Below are 21,418 nucleotides of genomic sequence, written 5' to 3' on the forward strand. Positions count from 1 at the left end.
TTTTCCATAATAGTTATAGGTATATATATCCATATATACATAAAATTTCCAAATCTCTACAAAGAAATCCACTTCTCCAATTTAATTAAATAAGCTCCCAAAATTATTTAATTAAACTCCAATTTTTAAAGAAGAACTAATAAATCTTTAAAATAACATCCATTAAATTGAACTGAATTAAACAAAACTAAGATAATTAATTCAAAAAATTATCTTAATTTTCGGTGCGTTACAGACTTGTTATATCATGGTCTAGGATACGTTTTTATGAAAGAAAGGAAGATAATAGCCTACACGTCTAGACAATTGAAGCTACATAAACACAACTATCCAACACATGAATTAGAATTGGCACCCATTGTTCACGCATGGAAAATTTGGAGACATTATTTGTTTGGGGAAAAGTGTAATATCTTTACTAATCATAGGAGTTTGAAATAAATCTTTGATAAAAAAGATTTGAACTTTAGACAGAATCATTGGATGGAATTAATTAAAGATTATGATTGTACTATCGCATACCATATTGGGAAGGCCAATGTTGTTGTAGACGCATTAAGCAGAAAAAGTTCGAATAGAGAAAAAGAGTTAAAATATTGTAAATAATCATGAACACACGGTCAGTTAGGAATTCGATAACTCGATTTCACATTAAACTCACTCTAGAAAAAGAGATTTTTAAATCAAAACCTTGCGCTAAGGAAGTTAGCTAAAGAAGTTATATGTGAAAGACGGACAAACTATGCGTACATAAATAATGGTGCATTGTTAAAAGAAAGATGACTCTGTGTTCTGAATAATAAGGCATTGAAGGAAAGTATTTTGGAAGAAGCACACTGTTCAGCTTACGCAGCATCGTGGAAGTACCAAGATGTATAGAACATTGAAGGCATAAAATTGGTGGTTAGGTATGCGACATGACGTAATGAAATTTGTGGCTAAGTGCTTGATTTCTCAAGAAGCTAAATCGCAACGTCAAACAACTGGAAGATTATTGTGTCCTTTTCCTTGCCCAGAATGGAAATAGGGACATATCACCATGGATTTCTTGTTTGGTTTTCCTAGAACGCCTAATGACTTTGATGGGATTTGGGTATTTTTGGATCGTTTTACCGAGATAACTCGATTTATCCCCATTAAGCAAACCTTTGCTTTGGACAAATTGGCTAAGTTATATGTGGATAAGATCGTAAGCCAATATGGAACTCCAATGTCCATAGTTTCAGACAGAGATTTGTGTTTTACTTCTAACTTTTGGCCAACGTTGCAAGAAGTGTTAGGAATCACGTTGCAGTTTAGCACTGGGTTGCATACTCAAACAGATGGTCAATTTGAAAAAAACCATTCAAACATTAGAAGACATTATAAGAGCTTGCCTTCTATAATTCAAAGAAAGTCAAGATGAACTCTTATCCCTGATTGGATTTGCCTACAATAATAGTTATCATTCTAGCATTAGATGAACCCAAGATCATTCATGCCAAATTGTCAAAAATAAGGTATATACCAAATTTCATTGTCAAGAATAAGTCACATGCCAGAATCCTATCCTTGAATTGATGATGGCTATAACTGATGGCTGTAAAATAGCTATTGTCTTCCTCAACCAAAACCCTGAATGCCCTTAGTGGGATCTTTCTCTTTTCGGGACATAAGAAAGATGAATGCCTATTGTTTTGGTATATTGGGGACTATAGCCCTAAGGTTATTTATATACTAGTTCAATTAAGATCCCCATTAAATCCTAATCAACCTAGGAATAGGCTTCTATCCATTTAGTTCATACTCAATTAGGAATCCTAGACCTTAATTAAATAGATCACGCAATAGGCTCAATTAAATAAAATAACCCAATGTGATAAATTATTAATTTACATACATAGCTCAACTTTAATTATACGTATTATTTAAATACGTCTAACAATCTCCCACTTGAGCTATGTTTGTATTCTTGATATAATTAAATCACATAAACCTTAAGCGCGCATAAACAGGTTATTTTAATAATAGAATTACTCTTTAGTTCAATCTGGTTCATCTCCTGTATCAACATGGAACCAATGCGGCTTTTCTCACTATCCTTGTAACTAAACCTTCCTTGATCACCAATTTCAATACATTCAATGACATAGATCAAGTATGGATGGATAGCATGGAAACTACATACAAAGTGATCTAGATCATGTCTGTTTCCAACTGATCCAAATTCTTTAGTAAGATCATTCTTAAAAAACTTTATGCTAAACTGCATTTGCAAAACTGCATGCATGATAAATAAGTTCATATAACAAAACATAAGCCATTAACTTTATTCTATAGAGAAAATAAAAAAATCAAGGTCAAAGAACATCTTCAATAACGATCTCCCATTAAAGCATAGAATTAGAAAATTGACTAACACCCATGTGAGCAACATGCTCATGAAAAACTTTAGGTGGTAAACCTTTATTTAATGGATTTGCCACCATGAAGTTTGTTCCTATGTGTTCTATCAAAATTTGACCATTCTGAACTCTTTCTTTCACAACTAGAAACTTTATGTCTACATGCTTTGACTTTGTATTCCTTCTGTTGTTATTGGATTACATTACTGCTGACTTATTATCACAAAATAATTTTAGTGGTCTTTCTATACCAACCTCTATTAGCAGCTAAGTGACAAAATTTCACAACCATATTCCATGATTGGACGCCTCATAACATGCTATAAATTTTGCAGCCATGGAAGAAGAATCCATAAGTGTTTGTTTAATACTTTTCTAGTATACAGATCCTCCAGCCAACTGGAAGTATAGCCTGAAGTGGATCATAAAGTGTTTTAGCATCCAACATAATTAAAATCAAAATACCCAATGATCTCCAAAACTTCTAATCTCTGATAAGTGAGCATATTATCTTTTCTTAAAAAAATATACTTAAAAAAATTTCAATGTAGTTCTTTTGTGATAATCTCAAAATACCTTGAGAGCGATCTCTCAGTATTCCAATTCCTAATACAAAAGAAGCATCACTAAGATCCTTCATCTCAAGATTCCTTTTGAGAAATCTCTTAATGTCATGCAATAAGCCTACATCATTACTTGCTATGAGTATGTCATCAACATATAATACCAGCAAAATAGATTCACTCTCATTGAACTTGTGATATACACAATCTTCCACTATATTCACCTCAAAACCAAAAGAGAAAATTACTTCATGAAATTTTTGATACCATTGACGAGAGGCTTGTTTGAGACCATAGATGAATTTCTTCAATTTGCACACCATAGGCTTCTAATTATTAGATACAATGTTTTCTAGTTGTACCATATAATTTGTCTCATCAATGTTTCCATTAAGAAACACAGTTTTCACATCCATCTTGTGTAGCTATAAATCAAAGTGAGCTACCAATGCCATGATTACTCTGAAAGAGTATTTCGATGAAACTAGAGAGAAGGTCTATTTATAATCAGTGCCTTCTTTTTTAGTAAAACCCTTTGTGACAAGTCGAGCTTTATATCTTTCGATTTTGCCTTGTGAATCTTTTTGGTTTTAAATATCCATTTACAACCTATAGGTTTCACTCTTCATGGCAATTCGATAAGTTCCCAAACGTCATTGTCTTTCATGAATTTTATTTCCTCTTCTATAGCATTTATCCACTTTTAAGAGTTAGAACTTTGTAGAGCTCGTTGGAATTTGATTAGATCATCATCCATTATTCCAATGTCATTTTGATGTTCTTGAAGAAACATAATATGTAATGACCCAACTCTTTATACTAAGCTGGGGTCATTACTACTACAAGAAAATAAACTTTCTTAACAAAATGAGACACTAACTTTAACTAAAAACCTCAAATGCTCATTCAAATTATAAATAAATAAAAGTACGTAGAAATATAATATAAAATAAACTTCTAACTCGGGCCCTATCTACTTAAAAAAATATAGTCAAGAATACAAAAACGCTGAAATCAAAACGGTAACATAAAGGCGGAAGCAAAACTTTTGTTTATGGTAAGTCGCGGTCACTTCTTGTCATTTGTCAACTTTCCTCTACCTCTACCTTTGCCTGAAAAATTTAAACATAGGAAGAGTGAGTATAAACATATACTCAGTAAGAGACCAATTATTAGTCCTGCTAGGTGTTTGTTAACTTATTGTTAGGATCCTGTAAAGAAGTACCTCTAAACTGGTGCATTCCTGAACACGTCCAATCTAATAGTCTTGTAGGAACATCCCTAGTCTTCGATGTACCCAAAGGAATAGCTACCACAAAACTGGTCTTCGGTGAATTTGAAGGAACACCTAAGACAAACTGGTCTTCAGTGAACCTAAAGAAACACTTAAGATAATCGGGTTGTAAGTGATCCCATCGTACCACTTATATACATAACATCTCATGATAGACTGGTGATCCTGTCGGACCACATAGTTATAAAAAGGTGGTGATCCCAGGGACAACCATATGGGTACGATCCTAATAGATAAAGTTAACAGAACACCTAATCCATAGCATGTAGCACATCATAACATCATAAACATGACATAAATATTAATCATAACGCTCTCAATCATGAAACTAATATTTCATGCATCATCATTAACATAAATCAGTCATCATCATCAACATAACTCAGTTATAACTATCAATTATCAAAATACGTTATTAATACATTATGTATTTTAGCTACATCAATGCGTAATAGAGAAATCACATGCAAACTCTTAACTACAGTACAAGGATCTAGTAGGAGAATCTCTTACCTTGTGATTAGCTTAAAAAAAATATTCATAACAGCAATAGTCAAGCTTCCTAAGAATAAATCCTAAATAGTAAGGGGGAAAAATAATTAAGTTCAATAACTTAATAGTTGCTTAAAGACCCAAAAATTCATTTAATTTAACTTACCCAAAGTTGAGGTCGAATTCAATTTATCCTTGGTCCAGGAAAATTCTACAACACAAACTCCCAATTTAATTTAGCCAAACCTTCATGTAAAATATAGTCCAACATAATCCAAAATTCAGCTTAAATCCAAAATTAATTTATTTACGGCAAAAAATTAATATTTGATGGGCATTATCCAAAACCCATTAAAACTTACCAAAAATAGGTGGGAAAATGACTAAAGCTAGGTTGGCAGCTTGGCTAAAGGGAATTGGCTCGGTTTTGAATGGATAGGGGCCTCGCACATGCGACTTAGATGACAGGGAGGCTGGTAGCGACTTGGATATCTAACTTGCACGACTTATGAAGGAAGCGACTCGCTTACACGCACACGGCTTGGACGAACGACGACTTCGACAAAAAAATGGATGGCTCGGATGGCTAAAGGCACTCGATGATCGGCGACTATAGAGAAGGGCTCGTCGACAGCAAAGAATGAAGACACTTGAGCATGATGAAGCACGACGAAAACTTAACGCATGACTACAACTTGCTTGTTCGTATGACTCGAATGTGTGACGTAAACAACGGCTGGATCGCAATTGGCTTCGACAACAAGGCACAATGGACGACAGACTAGACGATGGTGAACGATGGTAGTGGTGGTGGCTAGATTTGTTGAAGAAAAAAAATGTAGTTAGGGTTTCTCAATGAAGAGGATGAAGTCCATGTTTACCCAGGAGGCCTATTTAAATAAATAAAAAATTAAAAGGGAAACTTATATAAATGTAATAAACTGTAAACTATTTACCGCCCGTATAATAAGCCCATTAAGGCAAATTATTTTTTCAGAATTCCTTATTTGCCCTTAATCTTTTATAACGATCTTTTAAATCTGATGTTCTTCTTCTTTCCGATTTTTTCACGATCATCGTTTCGGAGTTATTCATCTCGTCTTTTATATATCTTTCATCTTTATCATTCTTTGCCTTTTTCGTAATTTTCGACAACATTCGCTCTCATATCCATCATATTCGATAACATCGTTTCTCTTCTTGTCATCTTAGACAATCAAGATCGTGTATCTCTGTTAATATTGTCTCAGTGATTTTGGTTTCGGTGAGTATTCTAAATATTATTTTTTCTTTGATCTATTTAGTTGATTATAAAATTTTGTTTAGAATTATATATTTCGGCATGAATATAGAATGTTTAAAATATGTAGGTATTACTGTATGACATCCTGTATTTGGTTATAAAGATTGTTGAAAATTTTGATTACTGTTTACGTTGATTTAAGAATTTATATTTCAGTATGAATGTCGTTTTTGTTTCTTTTGTTTGTAAGAATTAAAATTTTTTTTTCGTTTTGAATTTTTAAGAATCACTGTAAGAATTATGTATTTCATTATGAAGATCGATAGTATGAAGTTTTTCAGGATAATTTTCATTCAATTACTTGATCATTTACCTCTATCAACATTATCGTTTAGCAATATACAGACGATCGTTTTGCTATATGAACGCGATCATTCATCTTTATGAACACAAATTTTTTTGATATTTTGTATGATCAGGGTCTTTAAACGATTGTGTATCAAATTCAATACGATTGTTTAAACGATCAGCATTTTTAAATGATCGTGTATCAAATTCAATACGATGATTTAAACGATCAGTGTCTTTAAACTATCGTCTATAGCTTATTCTATACGATAATTTAATTTATTATATACGATCGTCTATTGGTGTTAAACGATCATTTAGTATTTATCAACTTATTTGCACGATCATTTATTATTCTCTTATTACATCTAAATACTTAATTATATTTTATTTTTCATATTAGAATGTCTATTCCTATTGTTATTTTTTATGGAGGTCAATAGAATGGTTGCAATGCTTATGAGAATTACTATATGTCCGAAATTTTTGTAGATATACGAGTCAGCTTTAATTCTTTGGTTGCTTTGACATGTGAACAACTTGAATTGGATGAATTAGTAGAATTATCTGTTTTACTTGATTTTGGTAAAAGTAATGTTCAAACTGTGGTGCCAATAAAGAAGGACAATGCTATTGCTTGGTATTTAGCTTTTGCTAAAGATGCAACTAGTAGACATCCATTAGTTGCATGTAAGAGTTAATTGTTTGGGAATTTCTTCTTCATCTAGTAGTGTATAGGAGAATGTTGATATGTCACTGAATATAGGTTTTTCTTCTTCTGTTTCAAATGTTAAAGTTGTAAGAGACATCTCTTATTATTCTGATTTGAAGGAAAAAAGTTTATTTGAATGTAAAGAAGTGCTTTCAAAGTGTTTTTGCATAATAACAGTGAAGAACAACTTTTAGTTTAGGACTACAGTATCAAATTTGAGGTCTCTTGAATTTAAATGTCTACAAGAAGGCTGCAAATGGTATGTAAGGGTATCTCGTTATAAGAAGAGTGATTTGGATGCTACGAAAATACACTTCTGACCATGATTGTTCATTGAGTACTGCCCAAAGTTCTCACATGCAAGCTTCTTCAACTGTAATTGGCAATTGTTTGATAGATGATTTTAGATTCATGTCTACTGAGCGTTCCATTCCTAAAGAGATTGTGCATAACGCTCGTACGAATCTTGAAGTTATATAAGTTACCAAAAAGTTTGGAGGGTGAAATAACATATGGTAAAGATATTACATGATGACAGAGTTGAATCGTATGCATTGATTCCAAGATTTTTTGATAAATTGGTTGAATCTAATCCAGGTATGATCGATTTTGTATATCAAATTTAAATTGATCTACATATAGATGTGGATAGACTAATATCACAATTTATCTAGATAGACCAATATTGGCATCTTTCATATTCTTTATGTTCTTTTTTGTTTGTGCTGATAGAAATGTTCTTTTAACTATTATAAGTACATGCACTGCTTTAGAAATGGATGATAGTGGTCATTTCAAGTTTTTCTTTATGGTTTTTGGTGCATCAATTGAGGGGTGGAAATATTGTAGACCTATTATTTTTGTTGATGGGACATTTTTTAAGAGTAAGTTTGGTGGCATTCTATTAACAGTCGCATCACAAGATTGTAACAATCAAATCTTTCCTCTTGCTTTTGCCATTGTAGATTCTGAAAGTGATGTATCATGGACATGGTTTTTTGAGAAGATACGGGGTAGTTTTTCAAAGCAGGCTAATTTAGTCATTGTTTCTGATAGGCATCTTAGCATCTCCAAAGAAGTTTTAAGAGTGTTTCCTAATGTTGAGTATTATGTGCGCACAAAACATCTTTTAAGTAACTTGAAACTCTTTTAAGGATTCACTACTTGATAAGTATTTCTTTAACTATGCTTATGCCTACACTGTTGAAGAATTTGAGTACCACATGAGATGCATGGTGTCTGTTTGTTCAAATATTAGAGATTTTTTTAGTAGTATTGGTTTTGAGAAGTGGTCTCTAGCATATTCACGTAGACGAAGGTATAGAATGATGACATTAAATTGTGTAGAAAGTGTAAATTCAATGTTTAAAAAATTTAGAGAACTACCTATGGCTACGATGCTTTGTTCAATTAGGGATGTATTGCAAAAGTGGTTTTATAAACGAAGTAAAGCTGCTTCTACAATGAAGAGTCATTTGACTTCTTTGGCTGAGAACGTGTTGCGCTTAAAACATGAAAAGTCAAGAAGATTATTGGTAAGATTTTTTTATCTCAGACAGTTAGAGATAGATTGCTATCTTTGTCTATTTGATAGATAAAAATAGCAATTTATCTGTTCCTGTCTCAGATAGGCACTAATAGATTGATATCTATATATATCTGATGTATACAGAGATTGAAATCTATTTCTTATTATTTTATTAATTGTCCTTATTTGTGTTATGTATTATGTTGATCCAATAAATACGATTGAATACCAAGTAATGGATGGAAATCAATAGTTTATTGTGAAGTTAAATGTGGGATGTCGTAGTTGCCCAGTATGTGATGTTAAAGAAATTCCTTGTGCACATGCTCTTGCTGTTCTACGAATGCTTAATTTAGATACTTATTCTTATGTATCTGAGTTTTATCATAGAGAAACACTATCAGCAACATATAATGGTTGTATTCAACCTGTTGGAACTCATTTTGATTGGAGAGTTGTAGATTCTGTCATGAAAATATTACCTTCAGTCTTTAAATGGCATGCTGGAAGACCAAGAAAACAAAGAATTCCATCTGTTGGCAAATTTAGTAGTTTAACTAGATGTTCCAATTGTAATCGTAAAGGACATAATAGTAGGACTTGTAAGCAAGGCAAAGTTTCAACAATTAATGAAAATGCGTACTCTCTCTCTTTCATTATTATGTATACACGTTTGGTATTAAATTTGTTGAAGAGTTAATATCGTTTAGATATATAAACAATCGCTTAATATTGTCTATGTGTACTAAGAAGATCATTTAGACTTTACTAAACGATCGCTTAAAGATATATGCACGATATTTTACATTAGTGTGATACATATAAACGATTGCTTAATATTCTTCACATGTTCGTTTAGAAAATCTCTTAATATTCTTTAGATATTAGTGTGGTATATATAAACAATCGCTTAATATCGTTTATGTGAATTAAGAAGATCGTTTATATGTACCACACTAATGTAAAAGACTTTACTAAACGATTGCTTAATGATATATGCATGATCGTTTATACTTTTACATTTCTCTACACGAATGTTTTAATATCGTTTATGTGTAATAAAAAGATCGTTTATATGTATCACACTAATATAAAAGATTTTACTAAACGATCACTTAAAGATATATGCACAATCGTTTAGACTTTTACATTTCTCTACACGAATATTTTTATATCTTTATACAATTGTTTTGTGATATCTATCTAAACGAATACAAACATTCAGTCAAAAGTACATGAACCAAATATACATTTATTTACCAAAAGTATTTATTTGCCCAAAGTTCTAGTACATACCGTTATCTAATGAGTTTCATGTTATCCACAGTTAGACAATCATGGTCAGCATTTGTTACAAGGCATTCAATAAATTTCGCACAAAAAATCTCATAATCTAATGAACGCCCTTTTTGTAATGTGGTATTTGATCTGACTACTGGCCAAGGGCAATATTTGAAACGTTTTGAATGTATATTCATTCCAATTACAATTGCGAGTGAGGGGATGCATCGTGCAGGTATTTCAAGAGCTTCATCAACAAGTTTTTTCTCAACATATTTTGGCATTGAGTCGAGCACGTATATTTTGCATTTCCTCATATCAGCTACAACAGCCAACCAGTGTTTTTTTATGTCGATGCACTAATCACGTAGTTGAAATCTCCCCATCCTTCTTTATCTTGGGAATCACTAAGAGCTATATTAAAATAGTATTCCAAATCTGATTCTATCCATAGTTCTAAGTATGTTGTTGTGTCTGCCCATTCAGCTTTCTTATTGTCTGCTGTCAACACTTAAGTATCAAAAAGTCATTGCCAAACTATGCAGTGTTGTTTATTGATTCCAGTCTTGAAGAACAAGTAAAAATATTTAGTCAAAATATAATTATGCAGTTTAACTTCTATAGAAAAAAAAATTAAAGAATATCAACTTACTATAAATGTCGAATCTTGTACTCTAAAAGTATACTTGCAAAATTGCTTGATATGCAACATTTTTTTTTTCTGGAGGTGGATCAATAGCAAATCCATGGTCTACAAAAAAAAAATTAAACGATCGTTTAGTAAATACAAGTGATCGTTTACAGCATTCTTTTCCTTGCTAAGCGATCGTGTATTATATATAAACGATTGTTTGGTTAGATAAAGTATATTGTACTCAGTCATGTAATTTTATATATAAAATGAAATTCTTTCTTTTCCAAGATAAGTATGTCTTCCATAATTTTGGATCCACTTGCACATGGGATCATATCTATCTACATCTCTGAATTTGACATCCGGGACAAGTATTGTAGGTTCTAATATGACATCAGTAGATGTTGTGGCTGGATTAACTTGTTGATCTTGATCAGACACCTTTTTATCTGCTATTTTACTTAGCTTCCTTCTTTTAATTGATTTTTGTTGTTCATTGATTTCCTATAATGCACAATGTTGTTAACTAAGAAAAAAATAAAAAACAATAATAGTTGATGCAAAGTACTTCAGATTTCTTTTATATACATACCAATATCGATTCTAAACCAATTGTAAAACTTTCTTTCTTCGTTACTAGTTCATTTTCAACCAAAGGACATTAGTTTTTTTTATGGCATTGTTTTCTTAATAGAAAATTCAGGAATTGTGTTGGTATTTTGGCCATTTTAATATTACGTAACTTGCCAAAAGGACTCTTTGTCAAAACTCGAGAAAGAATTCTTTGGTCTATTTTTGACTTAATATGATTCAATGTTTCTAAATTGTAGTATACAGTAATTCTAAGGTTTTTTTGTTCATCTTCCATAATAATGTTATTTGAATAGTGTTTCACCTGTTGAATGACATAATAAATAGTATGTTTCAAATAAGGGTAATATAAAAAAGTGACAAAATATTTATACTCTATAGAACAATTCCAAAAACAGAAAAAGCTCAGAGGCTCACCGTGTAAAATACCAAAAATGCTCTGTCAACCACGTTGTCAATAACGCGCGTGTAATATATTTGTGATCGTTTAGATTTAGTTATTGTTTGATATGCGATCGTTTAGATATGACTACAATTTATACGCGATCGTTTAGATATGGTTCAATATATACGCGATCGTTTAGATATGGCTACAATGCGATTGTTTAGATATGGCTATAATTTATACGCGATCGTTTAGATATGGCTACAATGTGATTGTTTAGATATGGCTATAATTTATACGCGATCGTTTAGATATGACTACAATGCGATCGTTTATATATGGCTACAACACGATTGTTTAGATATGGCTATAATTTATACGCGATCGTTTAGATATGACTACAATGCGATCGTTTAGATATGACTATAATGCGATTGTTTAGATATGGCTATAATTTATACGCGATCGTTTAGATATGACTACAATGCGATCGTTTAGATATGACTACAATTTATCTTTTTAATACCATCATTTAATTTTGTTACACGATCGTTTAGATTTGAGCACCCAAATATAAATGATTTTTTTTAAAATTTGGTACACGATTTTTTTAATTCTTTTGTTACACGATCATTTAGATTTCTTTACACGATCGTTTAGATTTATTTACACGATGGTTTACTTTTTTTATACGATCGTTTACATTTGGCTACTCCAATCCAAATGATTTTTTTTCAAGATTTCTTTATACACAATCTTTTATTTTTTTTACATGATCGTTTACTTTTTTTAAACGATCGTTTACATTTGGCTACTTCAATCTAAATGATTTTTTTTAAGATTCTTTATACACAATCTTTTATTTTTTTTTACACGATCGTTTACATTTGGCTACTCCAATCTAAATGATTTTTTTTCAAAATTCTTTATACATAATCTTTTATTTTTTTACACGATCGTTTACATTTGGCTACTCCAATCTAAATTATTTTTTTTCAAGATTCTTTATACACGATCTTTTAGATTTTGCTATTTTGTTATACACAGTCGTTTAGATTTGGTTACCCAAATGTAAATGTGTAAAAGAAAAAGAAAAGAAAGAAATCGCAGCGAAAAAAGAAGAGAAAAAGTAGAAAGACGATGGAAAGAAATCGAAGCAAAAAAAACAAAGAGGAAAAGAAGAAAAATGATGGAAATATTAAACGACATAAATATAAAATTGAAAAATAAGAAAGATGATGGAAAGAAATCACAGAAAAGAAAAAAACAAAAGAAGAAAGATGAAATCGCAGGGGAACACGAGGAAGATGAAATAACAGGAGGAAGACGAATCGCGAGGAAGAAAAGAAAGATGGAAAGGCAAACCTGGAATCTTTAAACCAATTAAACATTCTCCCAACAAATATTTAATTAGGCATAATTTCCACAAAATACTCAATTAACACCCAAAATAATTTCAACAAAATTAAAATTAAACTTAAGGTAATTAAATTAAAGTTGCATTGCTTTAGAGCGTTACACAATATAATCATATGAAATTGCACTTCACTTTTCTCTAGTGGATCTTCTTAATGGCACTTCTTGAGATTGTTGAGTTTGAACTTTAGGGACTTCATTGTCGTCTTGTTGTATAATTGGTTCCATAGTGAAATCAGGAATTGGAGTATGAATATCATCTATACCTACATTAGGAAGAGAAACTAATTCCTCTTCAAAGACAACTTTCTTTATGTTATCTTCCCCTTCAAACTCAACATTCTCAAGGAATTTGGCATTTCCAGTCTCAAAAAATGATTTCGAAGTGGGATCATAAAACTTCAAACTATGAGAATGCTTAGAATGCCTAACAAAATAGCAGCTAATAGTTCTTGGGTCTAATTTTCTTTCGTTAGGCCTGTAAGTCCTATCCTCAACTGGACAACCCCAAATGTGAAGATGCATAATACTAGGCTTCTTTCCTGTCCACAGCTTATAAGGGGTTTTAGCTACTGCTTTACTAGGTACCCTATTGAGGATATATGTTGCAGTCTTTAGTGCCTCACCCCAGAGGGATTCTGGTAAAAAAGAATGACTAATTATACTTCTTACCATATCCTTAAGTATTCTATTTCGCCTTTCCGCTACACTGTTCATACTGGGTTTCCCTAGCATAGTGTATTGTGGGATGATTCCATATTCCTCTAGGTCTTTGGCAAAGGGTTCTGGACGTTGTTCACCTAATTCATCATATCTACCGTAGTATTCAAGTATTAAATAATCGTCTATGAATGTATTAAAGGGTTCTAGACGTTGTTCACCTAATTCAAAGGGTTCTAGACGTTGTTCACCTAATTCATCATATCTACCTAATTCATCACCATATCTTGAATAATCGTCTATGAATGTATTAAAGTACTGTTGTCCATTCCAAGAAGTCATAGGGAATGGGCCACAAATGTCTATATGTATTAGTTCTAAGACGTCTGAACATCTGTTGGCACCTAATTTTCTTATGTTTGTCTTTTTTCCCTTAATACATTTAACGCAAACTTCAAATTTGCTTAAATCAAGGGAATCAAGAATTCCATCTGACACAAGTCTCTAAATTCCCTATTTTGAGATGTGACCTAAATGCTTGTGCCACAATATAGTACACTTGTAACGACCCAACTCTTTATACTAAGTTGAGGTCATTACTAAAAAGAAATAACAAGAGACACCATTTTTTTGAAAGGAGGGAAACTACATTTTCATTAAAAATAGAATGCTGAAACACTGATACATAAACGCGGAAGCAAAACTGAGTCCCCATATGACATGTCACGGATCCTTCTCTGTTGCTCGCCAGCTTTCCTCTACCTTTACCTTCGCCTGAAATATTAAACATAGAAAGATTGAGTATAAACAAATACTCAGTAAGGGACCTACTACTAGTCCCACTAGGTGTCTGTTAACTTTCCATTAGAGTCCTGCAAAGAAGTACCCAAGATCTGGCACGTTCCCGAACACGTGCAATTTTTGATCCCGTAGGAACAAAACTGGTCTTCGGTGATCCCGAAGGAACACCTAGGACAAACTGGTCTGTAGTGTACCCGAAGGAAACACTAAGACAATCGAGCTGCGAACGATTCCGTCGAATCACTCGAATCATATCTATGTCAATGCCAGACCGACGGTCCTGTCGGACTACGCAGTCCTAAAAAGGTGGTGATCCCGAAGGACACCTATGCAGGTACGACTCTAATAGATAAAGTTAACAGAACACTCTATCCATAACATGTAGCATAACATAACATCATAACATGGCATGAGTATTAATCTTAACGTCCTTAATCAAGTGATTAATATATCATGCATTAACATCAACAGTCGTCAACAACATACTACCAGTCATCAACATAATCTCAGTATAATGATAGTCATTATCAATAGCATCAAGTTATGCATTTTAGCTACCACCAGTGCATAATCATAATTACATGCGGTCTCTTGAATTCAGTTCGAATGTCTAGTAGGAGAATCTTTTACCTGGAGATTTTAGCCAAACAAAGTACTCCCTAGCTGACAGTAAAAAAAATCTCCAATTAACTTGATCCTAATCATAAAAGGAAAACTCAGTATCTTAATTAATAAACTTAGCAATTGGCTAACATCCAAAAATTCTCCCAAAATACTTAACTTTCTAAAAATTTGGTTGAAACCAATTCAACCTTGATTGAAAAAAATCCAAGATTTAAATCTTAAAAACTTAACCAATTGAACCTTTAAAGAAACCCCAAATAGATCCAAAATTAAATTAATAAAATATTAATTTAATTTCATTAGTTTACCAGGGTTACTCAAATGGAGGTTGAAAAAAATCCTCTTATCCTTGATGGAAAAATTCATCACTTTAAATCCTCAAGCTTCCAAAGAGACCAATCTTAACTTCAACTGATGAGGAGGCGACAGCAGAGGGTTATCTTAGAGAAGAAGATGAAGAACCGTTTTCTTTTTCCTTTACTTTCTAACTTAAGCATTCCAATGCTATTTCAAATTTTCCTTGTTTATGTTTTTTTTTAAATGAAAATTTGAGGTTTTTGTCTTATTCTATTTTTTTTATAACTTTACAAATTTATTTACCCTTTTTAATTAGTAATGGCTTCAACTTAGTATAAGGAGTTGGGTCGTTACAACACTTCTCATTTAATTTACGCTTTGTACCATATAATTTAGAAGCAAGACCTTGTTAGATGAAGCATAAGAATCAAACATATACAGGTTATCAATTAAAAAACCGATACCAATAAGATTTGGTGTTTTGAAAAAGACTAACTTTATTATTTCCAAAAGAACAAGAAAAACCAACTTTGTCCAAACTGGAAATAGAAACTAAATTCCGTCTAAATGATAGTACAATAAAAGTCTTTCAAATTCAAAAACAGTCAGTTTTTAAAAGTAATCTAAAATTGTCAATAGCTTCAACTTCAACTACTTTACCATCGGCCATATAGATGAATCTTTCAACATCCTTTGGCGGTCGGCTCCACAGGCAACCCTACATGGATATACTTATGTGAGTAGTAGCACAAGAATATACCCACCAAGTATCTGTAGGCACAGAAGCTAAATTAACTTCAAAACAAACCAAAGTAAGAAGTTTACCCTTCTTTACACACCATTTGGCGTACTCATGACAATTTTTCTTGAGATGACCTTTCTTTTTGTAGAAGAAACAAGGATTCTTCGTAGCTTGTTTCTTATCCTGCTAAGATGTCCCTTCTGCAGCATTTGTAGGTTTTCTTTTTCTTTTTACCATGAAATTTAGTTATCATGTGAGCACTTTCTGTCCTTTCTCTCTTAATCCTATCTTCTTGTTGCAAACATTGTGAGATAAGCTCACTAATACTTCATTTATCCTTCTGTGTATTATAACTTATCTTAAATTGAGTGAATTGTGCAGAAAGAGAGATAAGTACCAAATGTACGAGAAAATTTACATTTATCTCAATATCAAGTGCCTTTAATTTACCAACGAGATTGGACATTTCCATAATGTATTTCCTTATGTTTCCATTGTCCTTATACCTCATGAAAGTTAAAGTAGTCAAAGGAACTTTTTGGCATTTTCACTTTCAATGGTAGAACCCTGAAAAGACTCTAAAATGGAGTTCCTAACAATCATCAGATACATGCGATTTGATCATTTCCACTTCTCAATATTAGCCGTATTCGGTTGTTTTTAGTAGAAGCAGGTTTTTTTGGTCCTTAATGTAAGGTCCAAATCCATACACCTGAGAAGTATCTCTAGGCTTTCCTTCCAAATCTTGAAATTCGATCAATTTAACTTAGGGATTGAACTTAGATAACTAGATATTTGAGCAAGACCAAATGAACAACAAATGAACAAAAAACAAGCAAATAAATTATATACTCACAATTAATGTGTCATAAAATAAAATATGACAAAATAATTTAACATATGGTGGGCCCCTTTTACAAGATACCTAACACAACATTGATGTTTAACCTTTGGGTAGAGACATCAACTATAAACGGTACTCTTAATATAGTAATCAAAGTACTGACGGTAAACTCAGTCAAAAAATTAGCTTTTATTTGAACTGACTATTTTTCACATGAGCAATCCTTATAACTGTTACCTACTCATTACCACACGCATACTCATAATTTGGCCAAATAATTATCTTCTTTTGGGTTGATAATTATTCGCATAAATCAATGAATATGCACATCCTATATTTTAAAACTAATCTATATAACAGAAACTACTTTGACAACATGTTATTTTAACCAATTCAATCTAAAATATAAAACACAATAATAATAATAATTTTATTATTGCAAAAAATAATGGAGGAATAATACCAAATAATCTTTACCAAATTTTACCCAATGATTGGGGTACATTAAAATACATTTAATGCAACATAAACATGTGAACATCCCCAAAAATTCATCATTCAAAGTTTAATCCACAGGATGATCAATTAATCATGAATTAACAACATGATCAATTAAACTTGTATTCACAACATGATGATAATTAATCAAATCTTGAACCTACAACATGATCAATTAAACTTAAATTCAAAACATGATTAATCAAATCTTGAATCTAGATCAATTAAACTTCAAACCACAATATGATTAATCAAATCTTGAATCTAGAATGATTAAACTTAAAACCACGACATAGTTAATCAAATCTTTAAAACCACAATATGAATCAAATCTTGAAATCCACAACATCATTAATTAAACTTAAATTCACAACATGACTAATAAATCTTAAATCTACAACATGATTAATAAAATCTTGAATCAAGATCAATTAAACTTAAAACCACAATATGTTTAATCAAATCTTGAATCAAGAAACTAATAGAAAACAAATATATTCCAACAATTTAACATGAATTCATGCTTTGATACCACTTGTTAGAATAAATATTTTAAATCTATATAATAGATTAATCTAAGATCATTCATGCCAAATTGTTAAGAATAAGTAACATACCGAAATCCATATCTTTGAATTCATGATGGCTATAAACTGATGGTTGTAAAATGACTATTATTGTTTTCTAGAAGAAATATTGGCTTTGATGTCGGTTGGAAAAAATGAAAATGGATCTTTAATGTCGCTTTTTAAAATGTGGATGTTTAATATCGTTTTAAACTGACATCAAACAGGGAGCCTTAATGTCGGTTTAAAAACGACATTAAAGCTATGATTAATTTTTTAATTTTTTACTTTTGTAAAATTAAGTCAATAAAACTAGAAGCGACATTGAACCTCATTTACTTTTCAAACTCCATTGTCGTGCCTTTGTTTAATGTTTCATCTAATTTGTTGTTTCATCTCATCACCGACCGCTACCTTGCCCAAATCTCTTTGTTCCTCGTCGTTAAGATTTCGATTCTGATTCTCCAAAACAGGTATTTTTTCTATCTCAGTTATTTCAATTCAAACCTCATTTCTTTGTTTTGAATCAGAAGAAACGAACAATATGCTTAACTTAGTTGACTCTTCAGTGAAAGTAAACCGTCAAAGTAGGAAAATTATGGTAGCTACTAAGAAGAAACTTGCATTTTAATTTTATTTTTCGATTTAATTCATTAAAGTTCTAGGGGATAAGTTCATGTGCAAATTCACATTTTCAATCCTCTACCGAACCACTCCATTTCTTTGTCGGCGTGTGGTTTCACCATCTTGCTGTGTTTAAATCCAGAACTAAATCCCCACCCAAGAATGTAATCAATTTATTTATTATTATTATTATTATTATTTTAAAAAAAATAAAATGGAATTAGAATCAATGGATTTTGATATTTTTTTAGGTTGAGAAGCCGAAGCAGAGGGTTGAAGATGGAATTTTTGGGACTTCTTGTGGCATTGGTTTTACTAAGCAAAACAAACATGTTAATTGAGGTGTTTCATTAGTAAAGTCAGGTGTTTCCACTAACACCTCAATCATTTACACTAGAAGTATTAACAGTTCCAAAATCAGGTGTTTCACTAACAATTGAGGGACTTTCAAGATCATGTACACTTCTAGATAGGCAAGGAACAGACAAAGATTTCTTTAACGAAACCACATGCTCAAAATTTTTTGCATCCCTTGATTCATTTATGGTTTTATCATTTAAACACATAAACCTATGTGCAGCACTATTTTGAGCGTAACTGATAAATATACAATCAAATATTTTAGACCGTACCGTAGATTTCTTCAATGCAAGAAATGGTACCTTAGCCAAGCATCCCCAAACCCTTAAGTATGAGAGATTTGGTGCGTATCCTTTCCAGAGTTGTAAGGAGTTTTATTCAGTTTTCTGTGGGGAACCCTGTTAAAAACAAAACACACTGACAACACGGCTTTCTCCTACATGTTATCAGATAGACCAGAACTTAATAACAAAGCATTCATCGTTTCTTTTAGAGTTCTATTTTTTTCGTTATGCTATGCCATCTTGTTGTGGTGAGGAAGGAGTAGTAAATTCGTGAATAATACCATTTGAATACAAACATTCCTTAAGAGTTTTATTAGAGTACTCACAACCTTTATCTGATCTTACTCTTTTTATCTTTTTACCTAACTGATTTTTCAGTTCTTCCTTAAATTTAAAAAACATACTACTAGCTTCATCCTTTGTTTTTATCAGATAGATCTTTGTAAATCTAAAGAAGTCATCAACAAAAGATATATAATAATTTTTACCACCTCTACTTGCAGTGTTTTTTAAATCAGTTAGATCAGAGTGAATTAATTCTAATAATTCGGTACTTCTAGTCGCACTTGGTTTAAAAGGTTTCTTAAAAAATATACTTTCTACACAAACAGGGCATTTACCAATTTCATGCAATTGAGATGAATTAATTAGTCTTAAATCTTTAAGCTTTCTAATTGATGCAAAATTTACATGACTAGTCTACCATGCCATAAATCAATAGATTCAACTATATAGGCAGAACTAGAAGCATTTGCATTCATGAAAACGATATTAAGTTCAAACAGATCATTAAACAGATACTCCTTACCAACAAATTCTCTGTTTTTGGCGAGAACAACCTTGTCCCCTTCCAGTATAATCTTAAGACTCATCCGATTCAACAAACTCCTAGACACCAAGTTCTCCATTAGTAGTTAAGTTTTCCATGAATACGTATTCTCCATCTACAGTATCCTTATAGTCATGGAGAAGTTCTTGATTGATGCATAAGTGTCTTGAGGCTCCAGTATCGAGAATCCAATCAGTCATATTTTCTATCAAGTTGACTCTACAACAGTTGCCATGACATCGTCGTCTTGTTCAACAAGATTGGCTTGAGGTGCAGGCTTCTAGTTTGGTCTCCCTTTCCTTTGATTGCATTGGTAAGATTTATGTAATTCCTTTGCAGAAACATAACAGATTAATTTCTTCTTCTTGATTTTTCTCCCATGAGCCTTAAACTGTCCTTTTTATGAGGTTTTCCCATTATGCCTTTTATCCCGCTTGGACCTATCTCTGTTAACAACAGAAGATTCTACTAAGTTAGCATTAACTAAATTTAAATTTGTAGACGCTAGCTTATCTTTCAGTCTATTGGTTTCTTCTATGCGCATGTGACTAATCAATTTCTAGAGTTTTAAATCCTTCTTCTTGTGCTTCAAGTGATTTCGGTAGTCATTCCATGAGCAAGGAAATTTCTCGAGGAGAAAATTTGCTAGGAGTATTTTACACATCTTCATGCCTTCAGATAGAACATTTGCCACCAAGTTTTCGTACTCATGTATCTGTTCCACAACCTGCTTTTCGTCTGTCATCTGGAACTACAGCCACTTTCCAACAACGTATTTTTTTCGCCCAACATCATCTCCACCATAACGAGATTCCAGGAACAAAAAATATTGATCGGACAAGTAATAAAAATATGTTGTGTCACCATACCGGTACAGACAACTACTGCACCATACACGTTGTCATTTGACAAAATATTTGAGAAAAATGTTGAGGAAAACACATGTACGATGGGAAAACACCTCCTGGGAACAAAAAATACTGATCGAACAAGTAATAAAAATTACTTCCTTTATTTGCGCAAGCACGGTTACCCGAACGAACAGCAGTGCACATGTATGGTGACAAGGTTATGCTACACCACCAACACATTTTATATTCTAATTTCATGTCTTTGGTATCTATACATATTTACCTCTTTCAAAGTTATCAATGTAGGACAATGTAATTTAACTTTGCTTATGAGCCAAAACCCATATGTCATTTCTAACAAATAGGACCACTAAAGAGACTAAGAATCTTTGAAGACTATATGATAACAAGGTTATGGGTTCGTAGTTGATTATGCATCGTTTAAGTTTAACACCAAAAAAGAGAAAGAGAGATGACGGAGATTTGGATCATATTTTGTTAAGACAACCAATACGAAAAGAAAGAAAGAAAACGTGTGTGCATTGCCAAATTTGTGGCATTCAAGAC

The sequence above is a fragment of the Cucumis melo genome, chromosome 2, assembly GCF_025177605.1.
Source record: "Cucumis melo cultivar AY chromosome 2, USDA_Cmelo_AY_1.0, whole genome shotgun sequence".
NCBI classification, from domain to species: domain Eukaryota; kingdom Viridiplantae; phylum Streptophyta; class Magnoliopsida; order Cucurbitales; family Cucurbitaceae; genus Cucumis; species Cucumis melo.